The sequence below is a fragment of the Cyanistes caeruleus genome, chromosome 1 (assembly GCF_971803275.1).
Source record: "Cyanistes caeruleus chromosome 1, bCyaCae1.hap1.1, whole genome shotgun sequence".
Classification (NCBI taxonomy): domain Eukaryota; kingdom Metazoa; phylum Chordata; class Aves; order Passeriformes; family Paridae; genus Cyanistes; species Cyanistes caeruleus.
The window spans coordinates 33,234,195-33,251,584 of record NC_141701.1 but is presented as its reverse complement, the minus strand read 5'-3'; positions in this window follow the sequence as shown (position 1 = coordinate 33,251,584).

Here is a 17,390-nt window from a genome sequence, read left to right as displayed (position 1 = left end):
GCCATTACAGATTTAGCCCTTTATTATACCACATTTGTTACATTTAAGTTTTCCTGTCAGCACTTTTTTTCAGACATTCAAGCTCCTCAAAACAAGCTGTGGCTGTAATATAGCCAAAGGCAATTGCATCAAGGGAGCTTCAGTAAACATCTTTAGAGAAGCTTTTACATTTGGAATTTTCCTTAGTTTAATGCTAATTACTTAGTTATTAAAGACTATTTTTTTAGACCTGCTAGAGGAATATGAACAACAAAACGGCATTTAGTAGCAGCGTGGGTTTTATAGTACTATTTGTAAACATGAGTTTTTAGTTCCTAGATCCAATCTCTTTCTGAACAAGAGGTCAAGAGATGAGTGGAGAAAAAGGTAGGCCAATTGCTTTTTTCCCCATTAAAAGTGATGAAGAACTTCCTTATACAATTTAAATGACATGTCCATGGTGGTATGCGAAAGATTGTCTCCCCACAATGCATTTTTCTTTGTAAACATCCTGTCAAGGTGCTTCAGTGTGTTCTGAATTGTCTTATCTCTGCCTCAAGGGGAAAAAAACAGTTGTCTCTATAATCCTGTGTTTTAGGATGCTTTAAATGCTGATCTAGTCTATGAGGATTAGGCACTCTGTGGCATGTTCCTTAATCTGGGCCCCAGTGACAGCGTTCAAAGCAGAGCACATTTTGGGAGTAGATGCAGGTCCCTTCTGGGCTCAACACCTGTGAAAAGAAGGGAAGAAAGCTAATATCTGCTTGAGACTTTGAAATGGATTTGGAACCCATAGACCTAAACATTTGCATCATGGAACTGCTTCTGGGGTCCCCTACAGCACTCCTAATTGAAGCATAACATTTAAAATGTTTAACAGCTGCAAGTAGGAATGTTAAACACTTCCAAGAAGCATGTTGCATTGAAACAAACAACTGTCTCTCCACAGACCAACTGGCAAATTATTAAAACTTTAATACTTTTCTCTGTGCGCATGCCATCAGATGCAAAATGTACACAAGGGATTAATAATTCTTGGGTCACCCAAGAATTTTGGAATGAAGTGGAGATGGGGTAAATTAAATTCGCAGATGCTATGAGATGCCAATTTAATCTGTGTCCTCAGGACATTGCAACATGAAATGTCACAAACTGGATTGGTTGTTTCATAGGTACTATCAGTATTTTGACATCTGTAACCCACTTGATTGTGAAGAGTTAATAGGTGTAGGGCTCTGAGATATGGTCCATCCATGCTCTTACTGAAGTAAATATATTATCACATGCTGTGAAAACCTCATCTTCTGCTTATTTACATGTCTCCTTGTCTATATTAGATTTTTTGCACTTACATGGACCCCGGAGTATTATGGTTCTATCATATATTTGATTTTATAAACCATGTTTCTGTAACAAGAGATGTAAGCTGACAAATGCATTCCCCAACTGGCATGTATAGGTGAAGTTTCATCACATAAGTTCATGTTAGGACCAGTTCTAATAACAGCATAAAAATTTCAAAATATCATACAAAACTAGGTGACAAATGCTTGGCCTTCCTCTACAAGCTGGTAAAGGGTAAAATAGAGCTTTCTAAGCAGTCGTTTTTGGATATCACACCGGTCTGGATATTCCCCAAGCATTTGATCCTGGCTAGAAACAGTTGTTTTTCCATTTGTTCCAATCTCTATGACATAAATGTATCATAAGCCTCTTACTGGATCCCAGGAGGGAAACTCTCTCCATTTCCCAAAACCAGGATAGGAGCCTTTCTTTAAACACCAGCCAGCAGACAAACCACATAGGACTAGAGAAGGTGACCTCTCATGTGCTTTTGCAACTACAACTTCCCAGCATCCTTTCCTGTCTAGGGCTAAAATCGCTCAGGATTGTGAACTATCTTAAAAGATATACCCGTGGCTTTCTTTGTCTTAGCAATACTGAGCTGATAAGACAGAACACTGGTGTAACTAAACAAACAAAACATTTTGAAAAGTTGCCTGAGAAAATACCATATGGGTTCAGAAGCCTGGGACAAGATTTTCAATGAGAATTAAGTAGTTCTGAATGACTTACAATGAACTGCCTCCTTAATACCTTGCACTCTTTCCTCTTGTGGATTGGTAAAAAGAGTAGTAGAAAATAAGAATAACAAATATTTACTGGTTAGTACTTTAAATATGAAGTGTTTTTACTGCTTCTTGTCTTTGGGAAATTGAATATAAACCAGGAGCAGCTCCTGGGACTGTACAGTCACCCACATGCCTGGACCATGGGAGCTGCCTCTATACAGCCTCAGCTGAATTTGTTCTGTACCTGCAGTGAGAGCTGGCTCACTCTCATCAAAAGGACCCATCCATGGTCTTGGAACAGAGGGGTCACCTATACACCTCTTGAGAGCAGTGTGGAGATGCATGTCCTTAAACAGAGAAAAAATAATAATATAACTTCTGCCTATCTCCATCTCTTGACATTCTAACAGTAGTAGGAGTATTGGCTTAGGAACCAGCAAAAACCTCTCCTTCAGTCTTACCATCCCATTAATTTGAATTGTGACTCTCATGCACTAAATTCATAAAGTATAGAAAATACCTTTTTTATTTTCTTAACTAGTAAAATCACAATCACTATTTTCTAATTTTTGAAACTTTTTTTTTTTCCTAACAAATTGATTTGAGCATATTATATACTGGTAATTAAGATCTTACATTTATGCCTTTCTTGGAAGTCAGTTTTGTTCCTAACTCTGATGTAGGATTAGGCTTTTGTGAAAATTTCTGTATGTAGATTATTACTGAATATACAATAGTGTGCATTTGGACTTTTCACATATTTTACTATTTTTAAATATTAAAAAATGCAAGTTAGAAAATGGTCTTTTGAAGTCTTCACTACCTATTTGTATGGGTTTCTTGCTATTATTTCTGTAGCAATAGCTATACTACGATATAAAAGCACACGTATAGAATGCACAATATACATTTTTGTTCCTGTCACTGTACATTATATTCTCTTCATTATAACAAACCATCTTGTCCTCAGATGACTCTCAAGAGAATGTGAGCTCTGTGTTGTGATCTGAAGGGCTTGCATTATACATTTGCCTGGAGCTTTCATTATTAATAGAGCCTCCTTGAGCACCTCTTAGCTAACTGACATTCATTTGAGACCACTGAATTCCTAAACTTCTCTGACCTTGCTACATGAACTCAAGATTCACAGTCTCAAGTAGAATGGATAAATCAAATAAAATATTTTTTTATTATGAGGTCTCAAATGTTGACAGCAAAAGAGAATAAAATGATATTGAAAAATATTTTTCTAGAACAAAATGCTTTTATTCCCCCGTTTATGATACTTTTCTGTTGTGTCAATTAAAGTGAAATAGCAATTTCTTCACATCTAGATACTGTATTTGTAGTCAAAGTTGAATGGGAAGCTTTTCAAAAATTATTTTCATGAGCATTTGAACAGTCAAAATGACATCATGGATTTTTTTACAGTAGCATTAGTCCTTGCCAGCTAATAATATGTCAGTCAGTACAACTGAAATATGAGACTCTGGTAGGACTAGGTATTGGGATTGTTTTATGTCAAGGTTTCCTTCAGATTTTTCCATACAGTCCCTGCTGAATGAATCTTCCTCTGTTTTGAGTCACTTAATCTAAGCATTAATTCCTTTGTTTATAGCACTTTGAGAAGAAGAACAAGAGAAGAGGATGCTGACAGAAAAAATCCAGCTCCACTGCAGAAAACACAGGACCCTCTTTGGGTTTTGGAGTTCAGAGCATGACCCTCAGCAGCATGCAGCTGGCAGCTGACAGCATTTGTGGAAATTTGCTCTTTGGTGTTCTTTCTTCTACTGAAGTTGAGTTTTGTAACACAAAGCATGCTACTAAGGAAGGTGCTTCTTGAACCCTTGTTAGATATTGAGCTCATAGTATATGTCAGAGTCTGCAGGGTTCATTCCCTCAGCACATCTGAATTTCCAAGTGTCTAAGACTCATCTCCTAATGAGCAGTTTGTCTTTCATAACGTTTCTGCCAATTAGAAGAGTGTAAAGTCCCACTCACAGCCCCAGGAGAATTTTACCAGCAAAAGTTCTACATGTGTATGACAAATCAGAACAGTTAATTAACACCATGGATGTCTTTGCCACGTAGATAAAAGGAGATCTGCAGAAATATCTGGGGAGAAGGGAGCCTTCAGAGAACTGTAGTCCTCTGTCCAGGTGGACATAAGTTTCATTAAAATCTGTGCAAGGAGAAGATGCATAAACTTGGGGTAGTGTCCCAAGTACATGGCTATTCCTGAAATCCACACAGTCATGTCATGTAATACTCTCTGGAGTATTCTTTTCTGTTGGAGGGGTGTGATGCAACATGTTTTCAGAAATAAAATTCCATAATTTCATAATTTCATTTTCAGTACACTATTTTTTAATAGATAAGTCAAAAGGTACTGTGTTTAGACTTACATCCTTCAAGGCACTGCAAAAAGAGAGATGCTAAACTGTGTTCAAGCTTGTATACATAAGTTCTCTGAATTTTCCTTTGAAAGAAAATTGCCACCCCAAATGCAAATAAGAAGGTTGCATCTGGTGTGCCACCCTTGGAACCTAATTTGAGTGATTTGAATATATGCTTGGAAGTATCTTTTTCCACTGACTACAGTAAAAGTCCAGGGTAATTGCCTGGGATAAATTATTCACTAAAGTTAGGTTCTTGAACTTAGACAGTATGACTGTGTCTATTGCCTATCACTCCTGTCTTAGTCCTTAGACTTCTAAAGGTGAACAATCACCAGGTGGGGATGCAATGACATAAGCAATCATATCTGGTCAAAGAGTAAAGAAATTAAGCCAGAATGTTTACAAAGGCATATGTCCCCATTTTTAATAAAAAAAAAACAAACAAAAGTTATTTTAAAATAACTTTTGAGAATGTTCTGAAGATTATCCCTGCTGTGAACATTGTCTTCATACTTTCCAGAGAAGAAAATTGCTTCTGGAAGGGATGCTTATTTCAATTTACTTGGGAGAGAAAATGACACCTCAGAAAGTTTTGTGTGTTTTTCTGTGTGTTTTGTCTGGAAAACTTTCAAAGAACATGCCAACCTGCAGACAGTTGTGGCAATATTAAAGCAACACAGGGATATTGACCAAGGACAGTACTAGCTCATTCCCAGAAGTATTTGTGTCAAATGATATCTGAGGTGCTTCCTCTCCCCTTGACTTGCTGCTGCCTCAGAGGTTTGGGCTAAGGAGTGAGGTCACAGAGCAAAAGCAGAGCAAACATGAGTCAGAACGACCATTTACAGCCCTCTACATGAGAAAAAGTGGGAAATTCCTGCAAAATTTGGACCACTGGACAGATCTGAGGGTGTTGATGGGGATGGGAAATAAAGGGTTTTACTTTGTTCTTGTTCCAGTGGAGAACAATCTACCAGGCCTGTTTGCCTGTCTTTGGAGAAAAGCCAAGGGTTTTATCCCATGGGGAATAAATTATACACATAAAATATGAGGCATCAGGTAATGTAATTAGCTCAATTTAGATGCACTATTGACATGACACTAGTGCTTATTACTAATGAATACACTGCTAGTGAATCATTAATAATGGGAGTATCTAACTACCATGCTTATGAATGCTTTATTGTGGAAAGGTGGAAAGTTCATTTAGGCTGCTGGATTTTTTGTGAGCCAGTTGTTTGCTCCACTTTTCACCTTTTTTGATCAGCTATTCTGAGCTGGCTTTCTGACCAAAAAGAATGTGAGTTGAGTTTTGAAGGAAATTTGGTGACGGTAATGGAAAAGCCATGAATACCTTCACTACATTTTCTTTTGCATCACAATTCCTGCCAGGGCACAGAAAAAAACAGATAAATTGAGAAGTGAACTGAGAAAGAACTGAAACAGCAACAAGCATATCTCTTTGTTGCAGAGGATAAACTTGCTGGAAGAAGAGCATTTAAACAACTGGGAAGACATTTTCAGTGAGGATTTGAAAATGTACAAAGACAGTCACAGAGGTGTGGAAGCGGGAAACAAAAAAGGTACAGGAATCTGTTTTGCTGCATAGCCGTATGCCAAGCCTCACTCAGGCTCTCATCCTAAAAACTGGATGTGCTCTGACAGCTGCACTTGTGGGAACTTTGAGCAGGGATCTGCAGGTGTGCACCACGCTGTAGGATGTAAGCAAGGGATTAGGCCTCGGGCAAGTTCATTAAACTTCAGCTGTGACTTCTGGCACCAGAGGGTTAATGACAATCCCTGGTGTGGCAAACTGCTTGCTTCAGGGCAGCTCCATTTCTTTAAGAAAAGCTCAGGCAGGATTGGAAGCCTTTGCAGTGGTGGCTGGTGCTGGGCAGTCAAAACAGCCCTGGCTTTTCTCAAGAGGACACCAGCACTGCCAGCAAACTCTATCCACTGTAGCCAGATGTTTTGCTGCTCACCAGACACCAGGCAGGCCCACAGGTCTGGATCTGGGGAGTGCTCCATGTTTCAGGACTTGGTGCTACATCCCCAACTACTCAGTGAAAAAATCCAGGGAAATCCAGGTGCATCAGAACTGCATGGATAACAAGCTTTATATTGGAAACACTAGCTGGAGCCTCACCAAAACCAAAATATTTTACAGGCTGTTTGGAATCTGAGCAGTAGGATGCAGAGATGTGGTATCTTGTGACAAGCTGGCTCTGGCTTCTGGTTTTGAAGCAATTCAACTGATGAGATTTTGCAAGCCCAGAACCACTCTTATTATGCCCTTGCTAATTGACTGAAGCTGTTCCAATACCAACATTTCCCATATAAAAAGGGAATTTTTTATAAAAAATGTCTGCCTTATAGGAAATAGAGTTTTCAAATGGAAAGTTTAATTTCACTAAATTTTTTCAGTCACATTTTGTTCCATATTCTTAACTATGAATCAAATTTGTAAAATCAGGATTGTACCTCTGCGTTGAATTCATCCAAAAGGACAAAGTACTCAGGATGTTTCATGACCTTGACATTCCCCTCTGAACTTGCTTTTTCTTTGCAGAACCAAACACAAAATAGCTGTGCTCAGACTTGCTTGTCCTTTTCAGCTCACACTTTGCACCCTACACAGCTCATTTTGCATCTGTTTTCCTCCTTTCTTGATCCATGTAAGATGTAGAAATCAGCTAACCCTTCATGTACTGGATTGTTTCAAACTATTTTAGCTAACCCTTGATGCACTGGATTGTTTAAAACTATTTTGACAAAGATGTCAAGTTTTAAAACAAAATGAGATAAAAATTACACAGGATTTATGATTTGTGAATTGAAACAATTCCTCTTGGAATGGATAATTGCTTATAAATAAAAAAACAACTCATAGATCATGCTCTGAAAAAAAATGAAACCATAAGTGAACATGTAATGCATTATTTTTGACAGATTTCATATTCATTTAGCACAGCTACATGAATTTGTAAAGGAAAATAAATAGTCTTTGGGAAGAAACAACCACTTCTAAGTTAGATGATTTCTGTGTGCTCTGGATTGTCTTTCTTTCTTGAATTACAGTTTATTGGAGAAGACTAGAAGTAATTCCCAGTTCAAAAGGTAGCTACAGAGGGTACAATAAATCTCCTGGAAGCCAGACTTCCATTTTTTTATGATATGCTGTACCTCAGTCAGAGTGTTACTATCTGGGCTGCAGCTGATAAAAATGGGAATCTTCCTGTCATTATAAAACATATGAGTATTTGCTAGCACTTACTATGATTATTCCCAGCAGAATATTCCTGTGTGAACATGGAACAAAATGTCCCAAATCTACAATCAGATAGGGTACTATGGAGCCTGAAACCCACAAGACTCTGCACAAACTACAGCTCTGTATCCATCCCACGGTGGCTCAGATTTCAGGATCAATGCTCTAATTATCCCAAACTCGAAAAGTAAGCTAGAAAAATATTTTTAGCCAAATAGAGAAGGAAACGGAAAAGACATTTCCAGTGTGAACAGACATGTCTATGCCATAAAGACAATTGGGGTTAGTTTCAACAGAGTTGTCAACTGCCACTGTCAACCCTGGGAGTGTTTAATCATTGAGGTAGTGATATATCCTTCAGTATGGGAGGTGCTATTAAGGTGTTGTGTTTCCCTCTAAAAGCTTCTAGCAATCTCATTTCTTAGAATGACACAGTTAGTAGCTAGGGCCAAGCAGAGTACTTACCGTCCAGATTTTCAGGGGGAATTTTTTGCTGCTTGGGTCATGGAAAGGTTTGACACATGAGGATTGTGTGTGCCCAGTTTTACCCTTGCTCTTCTTTAAGTCTTCTTGGCTTCCCAGTCTCAGTTCTTGTTTCCCCAAGTTCTGTCTCCCAAATACCAAACACTTTCACTCCATGGGCACTGATGAATGTTACAGAATGCACAGTAAATCCAGAACTTCTGTGTTAAACCTACTGCACAGGTGCAGATGCTGTGTGCATGGTGGAAGTGCAGAGTCTGATGTTTATTCAAAACTGTCTGCTCCTGGATCCAGCATTTGCCAGCTCATGCACACATATTTTTTCATGGCTAATTCTTGATTGCAGTGTGCTAACCTTCCTCTCCCATCCTGCTACTCACAGGGGGACAGTTTTCAATAAAGCTGTTTTCCTTCTGGACTCTCATGGAGGACAGCATGTTGTGTGATCAGAGTTGTATCTCTCCTGCAAACTGAGTTCCTGTGACAGCACTACTGCAAACACAGTATTGCAGGGCTTCAGGAAAACAAACTTCCATCTCTCCAAGGAGATAGCCAATAGCATCCCCTGGAAGACTGACCCCTGGGATATGTGGGTGAAATAGAGCTGTCAGATCTTTACTGAAGTCTTCCACAGAGCTCAAGAGCTAGCAATTCCCAGGAGCAAGAAATTGGTCAAGGAAAACCAGAGATCAGTGTGGCTGAGTAGGGAACTGCTGGTCAAACTAAAGGGGAAGAAGCAAATGCACAGGCATGGAAACAAGGACAGGTAACCTGGGAAGAGTGCAGAGATGAAGTATGGTTGTTTAGGGATGGGGTGAAAAAGGCCAAGGTGAAGGTGGAACTGAACCTGGCAAGGGATGTGAAGAGTAACAAGAGGGGCATCTACAAGTATGTTAACCAGAAAAGGTCAAAGAAAGTGTTCCCTGCTGAAAAGCAGTGCTGGAAAGCTGGTAACAATGGGTGAGGAGAAGGCTGAGGTAACAAATTTTTTTGCCAGAGTCTTCAATATTAGCCTCTCTTCCCATACTTCTTGAATGGATGGACTTGAATGGACTTGAAACGATGAGGATGGGGGGAGAAATGTTCCTCCCACTGTAAGAGAAGATCAGGTTCATGACCATCTGAGGAACCTGATTGTACTTCAGTCTATATGACATCATGAGCTGTATCTCGTAGTCCCAAGGATATTGGCAGATGTAGTTGCCAAGCCACTGTCCATGATATTTGAAATATCATGGCAGTCAGGTGAAGTCCCAGGTGACTGAAAAAAGGGAATTATACCCTTCTTTAAAAATGGTAGAAAGGAGTACCCTGGAAAATACTGACCAGTCAGCCTTACCTCTGTGCCTGGGAAGATCATGGAACCAATCCTTCCAAAAACTAAGCTAAGAAACCTTCAGAACAGGGAGATCACTTAAGAAAGCCAGAAAGGCTTTACCAACACCAAGTCCTGTCTGACCAAACTAATAGCCTTATACAATGGAGATGTATAAGATGTATAAACTAGTAGCCTTATACAATAAGATGTATAAGATGTATAAACAAGATCAGTGGACAAGCAAAGGGTTACAGATTACTTTTAACTGTATTTCTGTAAAACCACAACGTCCTGCTTTCTAAATTGGAGAGAGATGGATTTGATGACTGGACTGTTAGATGGATAAGAAAATGTTTGGCAGTTGCATTCAGAGGACAGTGATCAATGGCTGAGAGTCACAACAGGCATCAGTGACAGGTATCCCTCAGCAGCCCATACTAGGACCAGTGGTATTTAATGATCTCTTCTCTGTGGTGACCTGTGGCAGGCCCCAAGGACATGGCCTGAAGTTGTATCAGAGGAGGTTTATGTGGGGTATTATAAAAGGGTTCTTCACCCAGAGAGTGGTTGGTGACTGGAACAGGCTCCCAGAGAAGTGGTCACAGCACCAAACCTAACAAGAGTTCAGAAGTGTTTGGACAGTGCTCTCAGGCACATGGTGACTCTTGGGGATGGTCCTGTGCAGGGCCAGGAGCTGGACTTGGTGTTCCTTCTGACTCCCTTACAGCTTGACTTATTCTGTAATTCTGTAATTCTGTGATTCTGTGATATCTTCATTAATGACACAGACAAAGAGATTGAGTCCAGCCCCAGCAAATTTGCAGATGACACCAAGATGAATGGTGCATTGACACACCTCAAGCCATCCAGAGGGACCTGGACAAGCTTGAGTAGTGGAACCTTGAGTGTGAGGTTTTAAAAAGACCCAATGCAAAGTGCTGCATATGGGTTAGGACAAACCCTGGTATGAACACAGACTGGGGGATGAACAGAGTGAGAGCAGCTCTGCTGAAAAGGACTTGGCAGTGCTGCTGGCTGAGAGGCTGGACACCAGCTGGCAATGTGAACTGGCAGCAGTGAACAGAAAGCCAGTTGTACCCTGGGCAGCATCCAAAGCAGCGTGGCCAGAAGGGTGAGGGAGGGGATTCTGCCCCTCTACTCTGCTCTGGCAAGATCCCATCTGCAGTGCTACATCTGGCTCTGGGCTCCCCAGCACATCAGCCTGCTGTAGCAAGTCCAGAGGACAGCCACCAAGATAATTTAGAAGGATAGAGTGCCTCTCCTATGAGGAAAAGCTATGAGAGAGTCAGGGTTGTTCAGCCTGAAAAAGAGAAGGCATTGGGGTGACCTAATGGTGACCTTTCAGTACCTGAAGGAAGACTGCAAGAAAAATGGAGAGGGACTTTTTACAAGAGCATATAGTGACAGGACAACAGGGAATGGATTCAAACTAAAAGAGTATGGGTTTAGATTAGATATAAGGAAGAAATTAATTCCTCTGAGGGTGGTGAGGCATTGGGACAGGCTGCCTAGGGAAGTTGAGGAGGCCCCATCCCTGGAAGTGTTCAAGGCCAGGTTGGATGCAGCTCTGAGCAACCTGGTCTAGTGAAAGTGGTCTTTGACCGTGGCAAGGGGTTTGAAATGAAATGATCTTTAACGTCTCCTTCAATCCAAACCATTCTATGATTCTCTGGTTTTGAAATTTTATAAATCTTAGGTGTCTGAGTATGAGCTTGAGAGAAGTCTGGGACCAACATCCAATCCTGAAATATTTGAAAATCTGAATAGCAATGTGTATTCTTCCACCAGATCAGCAATATGCTTTGAGCACAATATCAACAGTAGTGGAAAGCAGATCGATTTTGGGCCACATTTCAGCTCTTTGGTAGCAGCAGCAGGTGGCTGGTGTGGGCTGAATCTCCTTTCCAGGGAGGAGGCTCCCCTTGGCCCCCACCCTGCTCTGTCACAGCTGCTTGGAGCAGCAGAGCCCCACACCTGCCCAGACAGGTGATACTGGGGATCCTTGGGTGCACCCCACCCTGCCAGGGCAAGTGCCTGTCACACAGCATTGGCCACTTGGTAGAAAGCCCTACAAGATAAATTGACTCATTTGCAGACCTGCTTATCTCTGGAAATTTACCTCAAACCCCCATGCATTTAAATGAGTTGTGTGTATTTTGCTCACTCTGCTCAGGAACTATGTAGAGGATCTGAGAAACCTCTACCAGCTGACAAGTGTGACAAAACTTTGATCTCAGTTTAATAAATTTGGAAAAAAATTGACTACAGGGTGATTTCAGAGCTTTGCTCATCACACCAGGAGTGTAATATCTCACAGGAAAACACACATTAAGGTTCAGGCTTCTACATAAAATTCTTTGGGTCCTGTAATCACATGCTGAAAGCTGGGCCAGGCTACTGGCAGAATAGTTTGCCTGCAGCCATGAATAGTCTTATATGGCTTCCGATAGGAGACTGTTTATTACCTACAAAACCTGGACAAATCACAGATGTGCATATTTTTCAACCATTCCCTAATATCCCACATACTACAGAAACCAAATCTGTATTTTGCATACTAAAATACTAAATTTTAATTTAGTACTTACTTATGCTAAGAGAGATAAAAGAGAGGGACTTCTCTCTCTCCCCATTTTTCGAGGGTGGGGGTGTCTTTTGTAGATAGGCACTCTGATTATAATAATATAAAGTTCTGTTTATGTGTAGGAACATATTCATCTATTTTGAGACACAGTGGCTGCAATCCAGTGGCTTTTCCATTTAGGTTTGCATTGGTGGATATTCTTAATAGCAATTTATGTGCATATGAAGGTGACTATAAGACGATTGTCTTGAAGTTTTATGTTTGATAATTTTCATGTGTTTCTTCATAGCTTCAAAAATGCTGGAAAGTTTTACGAACTTTTCATCCCCCCTCTACCCCCAGATTTGCCATTTTGTTCTGTTCATTACTCATGCTAATTCACCTCCTTTTGAGAAAATGGATTTTTAGCAAAGAGGAAACCTGTGTAATGATTTTACAATAGGATAGCATTCTCTGAGTCTTCAGGAAAACACAGGTGAGTTAACACAAATTGGTGGGCTCTACTTCTCTAGTGATTAGTGATGCAATGGATCACCAGGTTTTTTTTCTTTTTCTGGTATAGCTGAGCTCCACTAAAAACAATTTTCAGTCACCTGAAGCTGACTTTCAGCCTAATTCATAATATTTTAGTGATTAACAGTCTTTACTCTCCCCTCTGTTCTTCATCCCTCTCTTCTTTTAATCCCTTCTTGACAACAGAAAAATGGGTTAATATTGGTGTTTAAGCTAAACTCTCAAACCTATGGTGTTTGAATTGGTTTGAATTTGGGCAAAATGAGTTTTTATGGCCCAGCAAACATGACTACCCTGCAGAAGCCCCTGAAATCATCCATGATAATTGTTTTCATATTATCTCTATGGTAGCTTTCCAGTGATATATTTACTGCCTGTTCTGGCAAAGATACAACAGCACTAGTGGGCAAGTACATGTCAGACATTCCTGTATTTGTAATTATGGTTCCTTGCACATGCCAGATGAACTGAAGCATGGCACAAGTGCCTGTGTGTTTCTTCAGTCTAAATCCATACACTTGCTCTAAGCTTTTACCAGCCTGGCAGAGGAATTTCTTGTATTCAGCCTTTTCTCTTCAGCATATAGAAATTTTTATTAAATTACAAGAGTGATGAAATGTTGAGACTGTCTTCCGCAAATCTGAAACAAATCAGGAGGCCAAACTTTTACTCACACAAGCAGTTCAATTACTTTTTATGGGAATACCACATAAATATTAGCAAAAATTGAGACAAGTTTTTTATTAAATTTGCTGTGAATGAATGTGACATAGATAAAAGACTGGGAAGTGAACTTAGTGAAACTGTTTAATATCATAAAGAGTGCTATGAGGGAAATCCTTGTTCCAAAGAAATTAATGGGAAGCCTGATGTAAGGACAAGCATCAGAAATATGGTGTATAACCACAAGAATTCTCAGGCATATGCTCTTAGTTAAACAGTTTAGAAGTTTTACTTCTTACATAAAATCTAATATTAGGACTATTTGTGTTAGTCTGGAAGTCAAATAAGTTGAAGAACTCTTCATTTCAGCAGATTACCTTTCACACAGTGGGTTCTCTTATTTGTGGTGGAAGACTAAAATTCATTTCCACTGGAGAATATAATTGTGCTCTGTGTAAAGTACTGTAGGTGAATTGGGAATATATGATATTTTTTCCAATTAGAGCTAGGCTTTTGCCTAATTACATCTGAGTAAGGATTTCCAAACTTGTGTCAGACAGACTTGTGTCTGACAGACTTGTGTGTGTGATAATTTTATTGTGGCAAATAAATTAGTTTCAGACTCGTGAAGCTACATTCACTGCAAAGCGAGAGAATGGGACAAAGCCAATACCTTTGCAACCAATTGCAAAGGAAAATCCTTGTGAAACTTACTAGTCTCAGGTATATTTTATAAATATAAACCTATAATAACCTATGAATAATCTAGGAAAAGCCTATGAATGTCTGTGTCTAAGTTGAGCTGGAAGCTGGAATGGTGGATCAGAGCTGCTCCCAGATTTTTTAGCTGTTTCCCTTTTGCAACTAATCCCCTTCAACTGGGTATTTGCTGAAAAGCCCTGGGAGGTCTGGTTTAGGAAAAACATATGAAATTCCTATGTTTTGGAACCTCTCCACAGGAAAAAAAATCCCACTTTCTTATGCTGAGTATATACATATCAATGTATTCTGTTAAGTATTTGAGTTCTCTTTTCAATAACCAGAGAATATTTACAATTATTTTTAGTTCCTCATAGTCTAAACAAATTTACTCATTAGAAACAACTAAGTAATGGAAACAAACATGCCCAACCATGTAAACCAAATGCAAAAACCTTCCAGTCATTTGTGAAAATGGTTTTGATTTGACTATATCTAAATTGGTGGCGGTATAATTTTCCCTCAGTAACACTGATGTGGTTTTACATACAGGGCTTAATAAAATAGGTTGCATTTGAGAAATGCAAAAAAAAATGTGCCAGGGTTGTTATTTTTCACCTAAAAATATTGAGACAAAAATACAATGGACATTGTGGTTTTTTATGGTTTTTTATTAAATACACTCTCTACCATCTTTTGTAAGAGGAAATCAGACCTACAGAGATAAATGCTCTAATACTTAGAGAAATAAGTAACATTACTTTTCCTCTAATACTCTGCTTTTCCTGTCCCACACATGCAGCTTACTCTAAGTTTGAGCACACCAAGACCAGATTACAATGGCTTCCAGTGATCTTGATTCTGTAAAACACTAATTTTTTCAGCAATAGAAAATATATCTCCCACAGGAATCTCTCCTGGAATAAATAATAAATACCTGGGGTTTTTTGGTTTGGTTTTTTTTAAGTTTTGTTAATAATTTTATCTGTGTGTTAATTGCAATATCGTTCTCTGGTTCATGTCAGAAGGATAATTTGGTTGTTACAACAGGTTCATTAATGATACCTCATTACTTGTTATTATTGGACCAAAAATAGGAATAGCTGAGGTATTTAATGGTATGAAAAGTGCTGAACAATTTGTGCTTTTGATTGTTTGGTCCACCAAGAAGGTGGACATTTTTAAGAGAAAACTGCTATATTCCTAAGTATAACTATCATATTTTGAATTTATAACAAGACTTTGTTTAAACATCAAGATGTTGCAATTCAAACCTTTATTTCAAAATAAATATATTGACTTCAATTTGCACTGAAAAAATACTATTTAAACATAATGAGTTACAATAACTCTGAGTAAGTACTTTTATTTCCAGCAAAATACTGTATTCTGTGGAGCAAATTAAAATCTTTGCCTTTAAAACATATTTCCCACAAAATAAAATGCTAGTTTGTGCTTATTTTGTGCCTAGTATCTGCATTCCTGTAACTTTGTGGCTAGCTTTGATTATAGTTTTCCAACACAGTATGCTACTCAAATTAGAACAAGATTTAATTAAGTATATTAACAAACATAGAGGGACAAGCCTGCACAAATCTGGAACAAGATTCATTGACTTCCAGGGAATCCATAAGGATTTACACTATTACCAACAGAGCAACATTTGGCCCTGCTTCTTTGCTATATCCACATATATAAATTACAAATCTCAAGTCTGGACTCTCACAGCTCCTCCACACACTGGTTTCTTTATCTGATCTCATGATGGTGTTCCAGGCCACTCATTTAGGATAGAGAGAGGTTTCTGATGGCAGAGGTTCAAAAGGTTGTGCTTATACCTGCAGCCTTCAGAGGTCGGAAGGGGCACTGCTGCCACTTTGCAACCATGATTCATCTGCTCTGCAGGCTTTTTGTGTAACCATGGCTGTCCCTGGACAAAACCCTCATCTCCTCTTCCCCCCAACGCCATCCCATTGGCATGGTTTTGCCAGCAGCCAGCACTCAGCAACTCTCCTGCACCTTAAAGACTCAACAATTATCTTTATCATATTTTTAAGAAAATTTACATGTGGTTTTCTGCTATGAAAAAGTGAAATCAGAACATTGCATCAGAAAATGTGATGTGTGAAATACCACAGCCTGTGAGACAAACAAATCCTTCCTCCTTCAACGGCATCAGTGACTTCCAGCCAAGTTAATGCCCAGTTGCACATGTCTGCAGTAAATCTTCACCTTCTTCAACACCTCTGCATGATTTGCTGTCTTTAGGTATACTGACACCTTTTCTCATGTGAGAACTTTATGGCTTGATAACCATAAAGGGACAGCTGGCCCCGCAGAGTGGTTACTGCTTACACTCACCTCCTAGTTAGTAAGAATCTAAATATATAGAAATGCATGTACAATTCTCACTTGTAACCTGATCTATGGGAAATGTCTAAGCTCATTACTGCGGGGATGTGTGCCTTAGATCAGCAGTGGCTTTGTAAGTCCCTTTGTAATAATATAGCCATGGCTCACTCTGAGCAGCCCTGAGCTCTGAAGGAGGCTGGGTGCAGCCCTCAGTCTGAGCCAGTGGGTCGGGTCTAGTTCCAGCCTCTGTTCATGCTGTACAGAAAAATCAGTCATAGGTATTATTTAGAAAAAAAGATCTACATTCACTGTGCTGAAAATGTGTTTGTGGCTGCTTTTGCAAAAAAGGAAAATATCAAGACATTAAAAAAGTTATTTTAATTTCTCCTTCTTTCTTTCTCAGTGTTGTCTTGATGATGTTAATTTTGGAGGTGATGTATTCAGAGCCCTCTTTCCACGGGGCTGGGATACCCTATGATTTCCTGTCTGCAAGAAGAGCAGACTGTCTTGTCTTTACAGGCCAGGCAGACCTGTAGGGACAGTGACTAATTACCTTCATTTATCATGCTTCCTGGCATCCTTTCAGATAATCTGATCAAAATCTCTTACTTGACAGCAGTTCAGGAGTCATCAGCTCACAGACCACCAGAGAAAAATACTGAGGTTTTGGGATCCATTATTGCTCTGTCTGATAAGGTATTTAAATGCCGTAACACAGAAAGAATATATTGCACTTGTGTCAATTGTTAATAAAACATATGTCTTCAGTTTTGCCTTTTTAAATCCCAAATTAAAATAATTCTAGCTTTGTGGTCCCCTCATTTCACTTGGATGGGAAAGAATAGGAAGTAGAGGAGAACAGTTGTTTTTGGGTAGCTGGGAAAGAAAGGGTGAGGGACCAAACATGTATGGCTGGGGCAACCTGTTGCTAATTGAACAACTGTCCTTTAGCTTCCCATCAAAATTAAGGCATCCTATGTGTGGCTTTTTCCACAAGGGAATTGTGGGGGGCAGACACCACTTTTTGCCAATGAGATTC